The sequence below is a fragment of the Pleurodeles waltl genome, chromosome 5 (genome assembly GCF_031143425.1).
Source record: "Pleurodeles waltl isolate 20211129_DDA chromosome 5, aPleWal1.hap1.20221129, whole genome shotgun sequence".
Classification (NCBI taxonomy): Eukaryota; Metazoa; Chordata; class Amphibia; order Caudata; family Salamandridae; genus Pleurodeles; species Pleurodeles waltl.
This window is the reverse complement of record NC_090444.1, coordinates 649,814,998-649,829,988: the sequence shown is the minus strand read 5'-3', so window position 1 is coordinate 649,829,988 and position 14,991 is coordinate 649,814,998. Positions and strand designations below refer to the sequence as shown.

At 47.5% G+C, this 14,991-nt stretch overlaps 1 long non-coding RNA gene across 1 annotated transcript in view; it reads left to right on the top strand.

Moving 5' to 3' along the window:
- LOC138295904 (uncharacterized) overlaps window positions 1-9,692 on the top strand; it is a 72,882-nt gene extending 63,190 nt beyond the window's left edge. Inside the window, exon 3 of the long non-coding RNA XR_011203711.1 lies at window positions 5,140-9,692. This is a non-coding gene — a long non-coding RNA (uncharacterized lncRNA). The remainder of the gene's footprint in view (window positions 1-5,139) is intronic.
- The last annotated feature ends 5,299 nt before the right edge of the window (window positions 9,693-14,991 follow it).

Below are 14,991 nucleotides of genomic sequence, written 5' to 3'. Positions count from 1 at the left end.
GGCGTGCGGTGAATCATGGCTGGGTCTGCTGTTGGGGAACTGTCCAGTGGCCCCAGATTGCCCAGGCAAGTCGTCCCCATCCAGACGTACAGTGGGGCTTTTATCCAGGGGAGGGCTGTCTGAGCCTGGCATCCTCTGCAGGGTGGCAGTGGCAGGGGTACCTGTGGATGAAAACATTAGAGATTAGTTGTGTAACTGTAGTTATGTCCATGTTGTGATGCATGCAGTGGCTTGACTTACTTCCCAGTGATGGCAATGACAGCTTCAGACATTGATTTGGTGTAGGAGTTTGTGGCATGGTTTTCATGTGGTCTGGGGGGTTGTGGATGGTGGTTGGCATTGCTGTCCTTGACGTGCTGGGACGAGGTTGTGGCAGGCAGTTGATGTGGCCTTTGGGATGGTTGCCCATGTAGATGTTCCACTGTCAGTGGTTCTGTGGTGTGTTGCTGTGTGAGTTGTGGGAGCTGTGGTTCTCCACATTGTGGTTGCCATCCTTGATTTTGAAGTGAGTGAGTGGGGATGGTGGAAGTGGGGTGGTTTGGCATGCAGAGGAGGGGCAGGGGTTGTTTGGGACCGGTATAGTGGTGTTGCCATGTTGGAGGGTGGTGGGTGATGGGGGCATGCAGGGCAGTGTGTCCCAGGATGTCAATATGAGGAGGTGGGGGGCCCACCGCCAGTCTTGTTGATGGCTGTCTGATGCCTGGACGCCATGGCACTGACCTTGAGGTTGTTTCCTCTTCCTGATGTCTTCCCTTGTGCGAGGGTAGGTGCTGACTGTGTTGATCCGATCGATGATCTATAACTCTGTTTTCCTGCATATCGATGTTTGCTGTACCTGGACTCCCATGAGCTGTGGCTCTACTATGATGATCTCATCCACCATGACCTGCAACTCATTGTTGGTGAACCGTGGGTGCTTCTGGCGTGACATGTTGTGGGGTGGGTGTGTGGTGTGCATGTCGGGTGCAGTGCGGGGTATGTGGCTGTGCGTGCTGGTGGGCTGTGGTGGAAATTTGCACAATGTGTGCAGTGTGATTGTCTTTGTTGTGTTTGAAGTGTGCTTCGTGTAAAGTGTGTCTGCTCATATTTGTTGCTAGGGATTGTGGGTGTGTGAGGTGGGGTTGTTATATGGTGGTGTGTGCGTGGTGTGTGTATGAGTTTCATGTGTGGGATATTTGAACTGGCCAATGTGGTGTTGGCTACTTTCGGCGGTGCCTTTTCGTACCGTCGTGGTGCGAACTGCCAACGGTTTGCCGCCGTGCATGTACTTCTGTGCTGGAGTTTGGCTCTAAATATGACAGTCAGAATGGTGTCGGCGTGACGGGGCCGGTGGTTGATAACTTGGTTTTGTGTTTGTTTTTCAGCAGTTTATGTTTTGTGACTCGTGATCTGGCAGTAACTATATCGACACCACTGGCGGTATGGTGGCGCCATTTCACATGGCGGTCTTTCCTGAAAACCAACAAACTCATAATGAGGTCCATAGTCTGCACAGAGTCCAGGGGTTCGCCAGAGGCTTAACAGCAGCTAAAGTAAATAATAATAATAATAATGCTCACTATTATGGTAGTGTGGTCAAGAAGTTAGGCTTATCAGAGGGTAGTGCAAAGCATTTGTTGTACACACAGACAGTAGAAGAAGCACACACTCATTGACTTAACTCCAGACCAAATGTTTGCCTAAATAAATTTAAAAAATATATTTTTCTATATAAAAACCTATTTGTAGGGAAGTGCCTCCCTTGGCATTGTTACCCCCTAACGTTTTGCCATTTGTTGATGCCAGTTATGATTGAAAGTGTGCTGGGATCCTGCTAACCAGATCTCAGCACCAGTGTTCTTTCCCTAAACTGTACCTTTGTTCCCACAATTGGCACAGCCCTGGCACACAGATCAGTCCCTTGTAACTGGTTCCCCTGGTACCAAGGGCCCTGTGGCCCGGGAAGGTCTCTAAGGTCTACAGTATGTATTATGCCACCCTGGGGACCCCTCACTCAGCATATGCACACTGCCTCACAGCTTGTGTGTGCTGGTGGGGAGAAAAAGACTAAGTCGACCTGGCACTCCCCTCAGAGTGCCATGCCCTCAACCCATTGCCTGTGACATAGGTAAGTCACCCCTCTAAGAGGCCTTAAAGCCCTAAGGCAAGGTGCACTATACCACAGGTGAGGGCATAGTTATATGAACACTATGACCCTACAGTGTCTAAGCCAAACCGTAGACATTGTAAGTGTAGGGTAGCCATAAAGAGTATATGGTCTGGGAGTCTATCAATTACGAACTCTACAGTTCCATAATGGCTACACTGAAATCTGGGAAGTTTGCTATCAAACTTCTCAGCACAATAAATCCACTCTGATGCCAGTGTGGTATTTATTGAAAAATGCACACAATGGGCATCTTAGAGATGCCCCCTGTATACCAGCCCAAACACCAGTGTTAGGCTGACCAGTTCCTGCCACAACCAGACGGGTTTCTGGCCACATGGGGTGAGTGCCTTTGTCACTGTGTGGCCAGGAACAAAGCCTTCACTGGGTGGAGGTGTTTCCCACCTCCCCCTGCAGGAACTGTAACACCTGGCAGTGAGCCTCAAAGGCTCATGCCTGTTGTTACAGCGCCCCAGGGCATCCCAGCTAGTGGAGATGCCCGCCCCTCCGGTCACAGCCCCTACTTTTGGTGGCAAGTCCGGAGGAGATAATGAGAAAAACAAGGAGGAGTCACCCACCAGTCAGGACAGCCCCTAAGGTGCCCTGAGCTGAGGTGACCCCTGCCTTAAGAAATCCTCCATCTTGGTTTTGGAGGATTCCCCCAATAGGAATAGGGATGTGCCACCCCCCTCACGGAGGAAGCACAAAGAGGGTGTAGCCACTCTCTAGGGCAGCAGCCATTGTCTACTGCCTCCCAGACCTAAACACCCCCCTAAATGTAGTTTTTAGAGGCGACCCTGAACCCAGGAAATCAGATTCCTGCAACCTAAAACAAGAAGAAGGTCTGCTGACCTGAAAGACCAGCAGAGACGATGGATACAACAACTGACTTTGCCCCAGCCCTACCGGTCTGTCTCCAGACTCAAAGAACCTGCACAGCGACACATCCAGTGGGACCAGCGACCTCTGAGGACTCAGAGGACTGACCTGCACCTAAATGACCAAGAACCTCCCGCGGACAGCGGCTCTGTCCAGAAACAACAATAAAACAAGCAACTTTAAAGAGACTCCAACTTCCCGCCAAAAGCGTGAATCTTCACACTCTGCACACAATGCCCCCGGCTCGAGTTTAGAAAAACCAACACTGCAAAGAGGACTGCCAGGTGACTTCAATGACGTGGACACTCTGAGTTGACCTCCCTGCCCCCCCCACCGCAACGCCTGTGGAGAGGATCCAGACGCTCCCCCTGACAGCGACTTCCTGGTAACAAAGGAACACAACACCTGGACCAAGCACGGCACCCGCAGTCACCAGGACCGAGAGGAACCACCTACCAGTGCAGGAGCGACCAGCAGGCTGCCCTCATCCTAGCCCAGTCGGTGGCTGGCCCGAGAAGCCCCCCTGTGCCCTGCCTGTATCACCAGAGTGATCCCCAGGTCTCTCCATTGATTCCTATCTACAACCCGACACCTACTTTGCACACTGCACCCAGCCGCCCCTGTGCCGCTGAGGGTGTATTTTGTGTGCCTGTTTGGGACCCCCCCAGTGCTCTACCAACCCCCCCGGTCTGCTCCCCAAGGACGCAGGTACTTACCTGCTAGCAGACTGGAACCGGAACACCCCTGTTCTCCATAGGCGCCTATGTTATTTGGGCCCTACTTTGACCTCTGCACCTGACCGGCCCTGTGTTTTTGGTGCTGGGTGTTTGGGGTTGACTTGAACCCCCAACAGTGGGCTGCCTATGCCCAGGAGACTGAACTTGTAAGTGCTTTACTTACCTGAGAAACTAACCAATACTTACCTCCCCCAGGAACTGTTGATTTTTGTAGTGTCCACTTTTAAAATAGCTATTTGCCATTTTTGCAAAACTGTGTACATTACTGTTTTAATTCAAAGTTCCATACTTACCTGTGTGACGTACCTTACAATTGATGTACTTACCTAAATTCTGAATCTTGTGGTTCTACAAAAATTAAGAAAATAATATTTTTCTGTATAAAAACCTATTGGCCTGGAGTTAAGTCTCTGAGTGTGTGTGTTCTCATTTATTGCCTGTGTGTGTCCAACAAATGCTTAACAATACCCTCTGATAAACCTACTGCTCGACCACACTACCACAAAATAGAGCATTAGCATTATATAGTTTTGCCACTATCAACCTCCAAGGGGAACCCTTGGACTCTGTGCACACTATCTCTCACTTTGAGATAGTATATATAGAGCCAACTTCCTACAACATGCAACAAAATATTTGTGCAGCACAAATTCTGAACTTCTAATGTTTTAACGAGCTCTCAAAAGTGGTAATGACGAAAACGAAGGCGACATAAAATATTTGCCGAAGATCATAACATATAGCAACAGTGTGATCATCAAGTATATTACAGGTAGGTGCAGTAACTTGTTCAGTTAAATAAGCACCGCTAGCATAGTAACATGTTGAACGTTTTTGGAGAACAGTGAGTGCTTCGTGGCTCATACTCATAGACTTAAAGCTGCAATCTCTACATACACAGTTCTGTAACTGGATCGATGCCAGGCAGCAACATTGGAATCCCTGCACATATTTATCAATCACTACTGCAAGTTATGCCAGGTGATTACGGACTGTTATTGTCCCCTTCCATCAACCACAATGAATGCTAATGCTTGCCTGTTGATTCTAAGGTAAAAAATCTGCAGCTATCCTAATATTCAACTGTGGTCCTGAAATAGAATGTACAATTTGCTAGGTTTCTAGTAAGGACATGGTGGCAAGCAATGATTATCACCCTAGCCCACAGCAGGAGGCCTCTGTTCTCATGATGACAAAGGTGATGGAGAACACAATTGGGACTTTCCTATGGTATAAGTATTTTGCTGTTATCTGGCATTTGAGGACTGTATTGGAGAATATTATGTGACATTGCTGTTAGACTAAATCGGTTGCTCAACACTTGAACTTCATATTAATTGTGAATGGAAGAGTTACGGGGTGTCTTTTCTCTTCTAGGAACTGCCTGTCCTGAACAGGAGTGAATGTGAAAAAACTGACAGCTTTCATCACAAGAAGAAAATGGGGGCATAAACATCAACAATAGACTGTTATTAACTGTCAGTTTGATTGGTTATGTGGAATACTTCTTAATTTTAAATATATTTGCTGCTCCCTCGGGATTACTGTTGCACCTAGCCTTTTTTGCAGGGTTGTCCCCAGTCTTTTTGCCTCTTTCCTCCTAATTTTTCTGACCAGTTTTTGTTGACTTTAGGACTCTGGGCACTTTACCACTGCTAAAACAGTGCTAACGTGCAAGTGATCTTTGTGTAAATTGTACTGTTGATTGGTTTATCCATGATTGGCATATTTGACTTACTGTTAAGTCCCTAGTGAAGTGCACTAGTGGTGCCCAGGGCCTGTAAATCAAATGCTACTAGTGGGCCTGCAGCACTGGTTGTGTCACCCACATTAGTAGCCCTGTAAACATGGCTTAGACCTGCCACTGCAGCGTCTGCGTGTGCAGTTTTAAACTGTCAATTCGACTTGGCAAGTGTTCCCTCTTGCCAGGCCAAAACCTTCCCTTTTACTATGTCAGGCACCCGTAAGGTAGGCCCTAGGTAGCTCCAGGGGTAGGGTGCAGTGTATGTTTAAGGTAGGACATATACTATTGTGTTTTATGTGTCCTAACAGTGAAATACTGACACATTCGGTTTTCACTGTGCAACGCCTATCCCTCTCATAGGTTAACATGGGGCTGACTTTAAATATCCTAAAGTGCAGATTCCATTTGAGAGCAGATTAAAATTGGAGTTTAGGGTCTCTGAACTCACAATTTAAAAATACATCTTTTTGTGAAGTTGTTTTTTAAATTGTCTGTTTGAAAATGCCACTTTTAGAAAGTAGGCATTTTCTTGCTTAAACCATTGTGTGACTCTGCCAGAGTGTGGATTGTCTGTCTGGGTCAGTTTGACAGTTGGGCTGTTTTGTACCTCTTTAGACATTGACACCAAAGGGGGCAGGGGTGTAGCCTGCATATCCTGATGAGCCATCTGAGCTGGAGGGGATGGAGGAGTGGTCGTTCACACCTGAAAGGACTGTGCCTGCCCTCACACAATGCAGTCTCCGACCCCCTGGTGTGCATCTGGGGCCTGGCCTGGACAAGGAAAGATCTTGCAAACACTTGAGACTTTGCTTTGAAGTTTGCCAACTTGAAAGGCAGAACAGGGCATAAGAAGAAGACCCAAAACTCCAGACTTTTAGAATCTTTCTGGAATCAAGAGGAACCTCTGCCAAGGAGAACAGCTGAAGAGCTGGAGGAGTACTGTCCCTTGGCTTGGAGTAGAGCCTGCCTCCTGTTAGAAGTCTCAGGGACACCAAAGACTTCAGTTTTCTCGACCTGCAGCACTGGGAACAGTATGTTCTGTGCTGTACAAGAAGAAAAACCACTGCACTGCCGCCAAAGAAGCTGCTGGCCTGCACCATTACCTGCCGACGCTGCACGGAGTTGCATTGCCCCACTTCGCACCGCGCCGCTCATCTCACTGATGCTGTCATCATAAGACTTCACTGAGCCGCTGCTCGCACCACGACCTGTGGGCCCCACACTCCGGCATTGCCTATACTCACACTGCAGCCTGGGCCTCCCCGACGATGACGCTCCTGCTGACACTGGCGCTGTTGCCTGCACTGTGGCCTGTGGACACCACTCGTGAGAAGCATGAAGCACCATCCCGCACCGCACCCCCGGTCTACCGATTCCAGCACCATCGACTAGTGTAGTCAACAGGCATCCCTGTCTGCACTGTGGCCTGTGTCACGAACCACCGTCCCATCCCGCACCACTGGCTTGGGCGCAACGATGACAACGCTGCCTGCACCGTGACCTGTGGACACCGCATATTGCACCGCCCTGCTTCACACCGCAGCCCTCGTCTCACCGACGCCGCTGGATGACATCGCCAAGCCGCTGCCTGCACCGTGACCTGTGGGCACCGCATGTTGCATCGTCCTGCTTCCCACCGCAGCCCCAACGCCATCAACACCGGCACACCTGACTTCATCAGCCCGGAGTTTGATACGCAATGCGTGTGAATTCAAGGGCCCAACGACTCCTGCACAGACTCTGGAACCGACACAGCGATGCCGCTCTCCGGAGCTCACCGCGAGGATCATGACGCCCTACAAATCCAAGGTACTGTTTGCGGGTCTTCTGGCTGCAAAATGTTGGTTTTGTTGCTCACAATGCCGTGATAGCCCCAGGTGGAGCTATTGACTTCAAGAAAATATATTTTTGAGTAAATCTAGCAGAATTATTTTTTTATTACTATATGTTTGATTTGTGTTGTATTTGGTCTTGTTTTAAATAGATAAGTATTGGCTATTTTTCTAAAAGTGGCGTGGTGTCCTTTTGTAGTGGTTTCACTGTGTTACTGTGTGTTATGTGCAAATGCTTTACACATTGCTTCTGAGATAAGCTTGACGGCTCATGCCAAGCTACCAAAGGGGTGAGCAGGGGTTATCTGACCGGGTATCTCCCTTATCCTAACTAGAGTGAGGGTCCCTACTCAGACAGGGTTCAAACCGACTGCCAACTAGAGACCCCATTTCTAACAATTACCTTCCAGAATTTGACAAATGACTTCTCTCTCAATATTATAATTCTGAAGCAGGTTTGCTCTTGCTACTAGACAGGTCCTTTAATGCTCCCTAGTTTTGGTAATTCAAGCAATCCATTCATTTATGATGGTTAATCATATTCATGCTATTACAAAGATGGAACAGTGCTAATGAGTGACACATTTGCAAAGCATAATCATTTTTTTTATTTGGGTAAATGCCAAAGTTTTAAAACAATAAACATTTTGACAATGAAATACAAGCTAAATAGCTAAATACCAATGTTCAGTACTCACAAACAAACATGAAAGTCTAAAGTATGCAAAATGAACAGGTCGAACTCTAGGTAGTGGCTTTGTCCAAAGAGACACCACAATTTTTCTAGATCCATGGAAAGTCATGTTCTAAGTAATCTGTGACTTCTATCATGTCGATGCCCACCTGCCACCACGCCTGCTGCCTAGCTGTTTCAGCCCCACTAGCGGGAGAATGGCCTAACAGAAATAGGCCCGTCTTCCTACAAGGATGTGGGTGCAGGCATACTGACTTCTAGGGAGTGACCGCGCGCAGACACATACACACCAATCCGTGACTTCTATCAGGTCAAGGGCAGCCCTCATCCATCCAGCGCTTCTCCATAGCTTCCGATTTTGTTATGGCAAGTCTGTCACAGACTGCTCTGTCAATATTGTCGTTCTGCCTCTGGCTTTCAATGCCTTTGGCACTGGTCTGCTTCTGAATAGAGGGGCATTTCTTAGGATGCCCTGTGTATGCATATCCAGGCCCACCATTTGTTTTAAGTTGCACTTATTGAGTAGCTTCTTTGGGGTTTGAATTGCCTCATTTTGGTTGGGCCCCACCTGCTCCCACACCTGCTGTTCCTAGCTATTTCAGCCCTACAAGCGGGTGATGTGCCTAACAGAAATAGGCCTGTCTTCCTACAAGTAGGTAAGGAGCAGGCATATTGACTTATATGGAGTGACCGCACCCACACGCATCACAATGATCCATGGAGAGTGGTCAGTTGACTGGGGCTGTACTGTTCCCAGAGGTGGGAAAATCTAGAGCCATGGTGCCATATTGGCGTGTAAGCAGTCTGAAGATTGCCTTCTCCTTATAGACTCGTGGTGCAAGCCTGCTGCATCTTCTCGCTCAGCACCTAACCAGCGAATGGGAGGGGGTTAGTCACACAACCCTTACAGGCCCCGGTGGGGGTGTGTATTGGTGGAAGGACTCATGCCGGCCATTGACTGAGAGGTGAGGAGCCCCAGCGCCCAAAGGTAACACTGCACCAAGACCCCCCTGACCTTAGGGAATCCGACCACCAGTACAGCAACTTCCGGACAGCAGCACTATTCCTTGTCCAGCCTGTGGCTTCCCGGAACCAACCACCTTGACCTAGCCTGCAGCATCTTTTTATTGAAAAATATTATTAGCGCTATGTTTGCATCCTGCATCTGGCTGACCCTGTGCTGCTAATGGTGTGTGTTTGGTGCCAACCTGTGCACCCCCTAGGTCTGCCCTCTGAAGTCACAGGGAGTTACCTGATGGCAGATCTATTTCCGAGTGCCCCCCAGTCTCCTTAGGATCGATCCCATTATAAATCAAACACCAACTTTGACCTCTGCACCCATCCGTCCCTGTGTTGCTGGTGGTGAATGTTTGAAGTCAACCAGAACCTTGACCTGTGGACATGCTAACCCCCAGTGACTGTAACTGTAAATCAAGTACTCACCACAAAACTGCACTAACACTTTCTTTTCTCACCCTAGGACTGTTTAAAAATTTAAGTGTTGACTTTTTACAGTGAAAAGTGTTACTTGTCTGTAAACCATTTTCTTTGCCAACTCTAATCAAAGTGGTGTTGATACATATGCTTGATACCTACTTGCTAATGTACTTACCTGCAAGAAGATCTTTTATATATATTTTTGCTGTATAAAATGCTACATAAAAACAATTGGCATGGAGTTTGTCATTGATTGTGTGCCTCATTTATTGCCTGTGTGTGTACAACAAACGCTTTGCAATACCCTCTGATAAGCCTAACTGACCGCACTAACACAAAAGTGATCATTAGTATTGTATTCTTTAGCATCTGTTGAGTCCCAAGGGATGATCTGTATTCTGTGCACACTTCATTTTGAACAACTTTATACAGAGCCAAAAGACTGAAAATTCCAGCAGGGACTAAGCAAGTGCTGCAACGTGTCATTGATTCAGCTGACCTAACACCGCATACCATATAGGGGCGTGCATGGCCCACAGTTGGTATGAGGGTTTCTGGCTCCAATGCCACAACGGACACTTGGACACGTACACCATGAGCAATGGCTGGAGTCATCCCACATACAGTGAACAATAAACCTGTTAGCTGGACTGATCAGGAACACGCCATGGGCAGACTGAAATCAATGAAAGCTCACTCCTGTCCACCCTCTCCCACACTCCATCCTGAATCCACTCATCAGGGGACAACCCAGGCCGACTGATGGTGTGGTTGCCTAACAGGATTCACAAGCCCATTGATAACAGAAATCACCTTGCCTATATGCCAGACACTACGGGCCATATTTATACTCCGTTTGCGCCGGATTTGCGTTGTTTTTTTTAACGCAAATTCGACGCAAAACGAACTCCATATTTATACTCTGGCGTTAGACGCGTCTAGCGCCAAAGTTCATGGAGTTGGCGTCATTTTTTAGCATGGACACCTACTTTGCGTTAATGATATGCAAGGTAGGCGTTCCTGTCTAAAAAATGACTCCGAGGCATGTGCGCCGTATTTACACTCCCTGGCAAAAATGACGCCCGGGAGTGGGCGGGTAAAAAAAAATGACATCCAGCCGCTTTAGCGTCGTTTTTTAGTGCCTGGTCAGGGCAGGCGTTAAGGGACCTGTGGGCTCGGAAGGAGCTCAGAGGTGCCCTCCCATGCCCCCAGGGACACCCCCTGTCACCCTTGCCCACCCCAGGAGGACGCCCAAGGATGGAGGGACCCATCCCAGGGAACTTAAGGTAAGTTCAGGTAAGTAATTTTCTTTTTTTTTTTTTGGTGGCATTGGGGGGCCTGATTTGTGCCCCCCTACATGCCACTCTGCCCAATGACCATGCCCAGGGGACATAAGTCCCCTGTGCATGGCCATTGGGCAAGGGGGCATGACTCCTGTCTTTGCTAAGACAGGAGTCATTTCAATGGGGGTTGGGAGTAAAAAAAAATGGCGCAAATCGGGTTGAGGCGAAAATGTTGCCTCAGCCTGACTTGCCCCATTTTTTGACGCCCAAGCCCAAGCCCAAGCTCCATATTCCCCTACGCCGGCGGTGCCTGGTGTAAGTCATTTTTTTTTACGCACACCAGGCAGCTCCGCCGGCTAACGTCATTGAATAAATACGGCGCCCGCATGGCGCTTCAGAATGGCGTTAGCCGGCGTTAGATTTTTTGACGCACAACTGCATAAATATGGCCCTACTTTCGCAATCCGCCATACTTCTGGTTGTATTACTGTGACCTTACAGCCAGTCACCCACCCCTATAGTAGCCACTGCCTATTCCGTGTAATGATTCAGACTTCTCTGCTATATCCTTGAGTGGCCTGTCTGATACTCAATATTAAAAACACTTTTGATTAACTCTCCTGTGAGTACCTGTTTGTGACCCTACACATAACTGCTATACACAAACCCCTTTTCCACACTCCCAGTTGGCTGCCTAATCTTGTCCCCCTTTCCTGTTGGTCGTTTCGCACAGTCCTCGGCTAGTAACCCCCTTACTGAATCCCAATCTGTCTTATATGTTGAGTCCAAATGAGGGTAGCTACATAGGTGCTGCTCAGTTGAGCGTTCTTGTGTAGCCTTACTAGAACCCAGAGAGGCTGTCAGACTGATCCATATGGAACCAGTGTTTCTCACTCTCGTAGACCTACCACTCAGAGATGTATTGTAAGTGGGTGGGCCAAAAGTACTTCAGGATATTCGGGCAGGCCACTCCACCACTTTCTCTAGGCCACATCAGAAAAGAGTTACATGTCCTCCATTGCTTCCCAATCTTAATAAAGCAAAAGTCCTGATATAAGTGAATTACATCATCTTGGGCAGCCTGGCTCTGGCAAGGACAAGCATTATGGTGAAAACAGGGCTGTCTTACGCTGACAAAAATGAGCAGCAGCAAACCGTTCTCTATTGGGTCATCACTAACAAGTTTTGTCATTTATATCCAAACTTTGGAGTGCACGCCAAAAGGGAAGGGACTACAAATACTCTTCAAAAGCCCAAGCCCATCCCCACTTCTAATATTCATACTGTGGATACTTTAACACATTTGTTATGTCTGCCACACAAGAATAGTATGATTGGCATCATGTGTTTGAATGCATGTTTTAAAACATTGACAGAAGTTATCTGCAATGACAAACAATTGAGATAGATTTAAAAATAGCCAATGAAACTGAATATTTGTGAAAAATTCAGAGGGGGCCACAATTATTATTCCCCCAGTGGGGGAGGGAGTGGCCTCACATTTACAAATGTGAAGACTGGTGGTGTAGAGAGTAGTGGCTTGGTGCTGGTGGAGTTGGTATTGTGTGGATTGGTATGGAGAGGTATACCATTGTGTGGTGTGGGTTTGCAGGGAGTGACATTGTGTAGCTTAGAGTGTACTGGCATAGAATGGAGTGCTATTTTGTGGTGTGAAGTGAGGTGTGGAATAGTGTTACATTCAGTACAGTGGAGTGGCACTGTGTGACTTGGAGTTGCATTTAGTGGAGAACAGCCATCCTGAAACACTCAGATCATACATAAGGATGCAATTATGACAAAATCAAAAATATCGATATTCCAGCCATAGAAATAAAGGATTACACCATGTACAAAGAAGCATTTTGTTGGAAAATGGCTCCTTGTTGCAATTACTCCCCCCCCCCCACTTTTTGCCTGATATTGATACTGACTTGATTTGAGAGTGTGCTGGGGCCTGCTAAGCAGGCCCAGGCACCAGTGTTATTTCACAAAATATTTACCATTGTCCCACAATTGGCACACCCCTGGTACACAGATAAGTCTCTTGTAGAATGTGGTACCAAGGGCCCTGTGACCAGGGAAGGTCCCTATGGGCTGCAGCATGTGATGTGCCACCTTAAGGGACCCCACACCTAACACATGCACACTGCCATTGTAGATTGTGTGTGTTGGTGGGGAGAAAAAGGCAAAGTCGACATGGCATCCCCCTCAGGATGCCATGCAAACCAAATACTGACTGTAGCATAGGTAAGTCACCCCTCTAGCAGGCCTTCAAGCCCTAAGACAGGGTGCACTACACCACAGGTGAGGGCATAGCTGCATGAGCAATATGCCCCTTGTCAGAGTCACCAGATCCTCGGGGTCTGTGCACGTTCCCAACATGTCCACCACTGAACAGCTCCAAGACCCTGATAGATAAATCACAGAGACTGAGAGAGTTCAAGAGGGGAAGAGGGGATTAGGAAGGGAACAGCTGAGAAGGAGACCTGTAGTAAGAAAAAGGTTAGAACACACAATATGAAAATTATATCTCCTGAAATCAATACTAGACTATGATTCTAAGCCTAGTCACTCTGAAAACATGAACAATCTAAGAGTTAAGTTTAAAATGACTAAGTTTCAAGATGGCCGGATACCTGTAGGGGAATCAAGATGAAATAAATGAAAAATTTCTTATTCAAGTACTTTACAATAAATAACAAGGTCAAAGTACAATGAAACGAATCGCGCTTCTTTTGCCGATTCTTAAGCCACCATGTAAAATGTCAAGAAATGGTAGCGCGCAATGAACAACAAAGTTAAATGCTCATGAAACGAGTTGTGCGTCTTGCTAATTCGTAAAACATCATGTAAATGTCAAGAAATAATAGCGCGCAATGAACAACAATGTTTAAACACCATAAAACGAATTGCGCGTCTTGCCGATTCTTAAGCCACCATGTGAATGTCAAGAAATGGTAGCGCGCAATGAGTAACAAAGTCAAACCTTTATTAAATAAATTGCGCGTCTTGCCTATTTGTAAACTACCATATAAATGTCAAGAAATGGTAGCGCACAAGTAATCTGTTACTCGTTTAAGAATTTAAACCATGAATATAAAAATTCTAAATAACGGTGTCGGGACAGTCCAACCACCGTCTTACCGCCTGAAACAATGATCACCAATGAAGGATTAGGGCAGAAGACTGGAAGATCCAAATAGGCCGCCGGTACAGGAGCTCAGGAAGAAGCTGCTGCTCTGCACCGGGACCTCTGAATAGTGAGCACTGGGAGTTGGGCTGGCTCTCTTTTATAGAGTCTTGGCCCAGCCCAGAACCACGCCCAGGCATGTTGCAGGGAAAGTCTCTGGAAGGCCCTGGAAAGGGGCCACACCCTAACACACTCTGAAAACCTGCAGCAATACACTGCAAAAGAACAGTATTTGTAAGCATATTAAAAATAAGTTTTCAGGATTGAACTCTGCCATGCAAAAGGTTAAACCACAACATATCAGCACAATGCATAAATTACTTTGTTTTGAGAGTGCTGGGTTTTTGCATTTTTGTCGCCAATAGAGCGCGTACTGCTCTGGTGTAGACACCCCTACAGTGTCTAAGTCCATTCTTTGACATAGTAAGTACAGTGTGGCCTTAATAAGTATATGGTCTGGGAGTTTGTCAAAACGAACTCCACAGCTCCATACTGGCTACACTGAATACTGGGAAGTTTGGTATCACACTTCTCAGAATAATCAACCCACACTGATGCCAGTGCTGGACTTATTACACAATGCACACAGAGGGCATCTTAGAGATGCCCCCTGTATTTTACCCAGTCCTTCAGTGCAGGGCTGACTGGTCTGTGCCAGCCTGCCACCGAGGGATGAGTTTCTGACCTCCTGGGGTGAGAGCCTTTGCTTCTCTCTGAGGCCAGAAAGTAAGCCTGCACTGGGTGGAGGTGCTTCACCCTCCCCCCTGCAGGAACTGTAACACCTAGCAGTGAGCCTCAAAGGTTCAGGCTTCGTGTTACAATGCCTCAGGGCACTCCAGCTAGTGGAGATGCCTGCCCCACGGACACAGCCCTCACTTTGGCGGCAAGTCTGGAGGAGTTAATGAGGAAAACAAGAAGGAGTCACCATCCCAGCCAGGACATCCCCTAAGGTGTCCTGAGCTGAGGTGACCCCTTCCTTAGAAAATCTTACATCTTGCTTTGGAAGATTTCCCCCAACAGGATTAGGGATTTGCCTCCCTTCCGAAAGG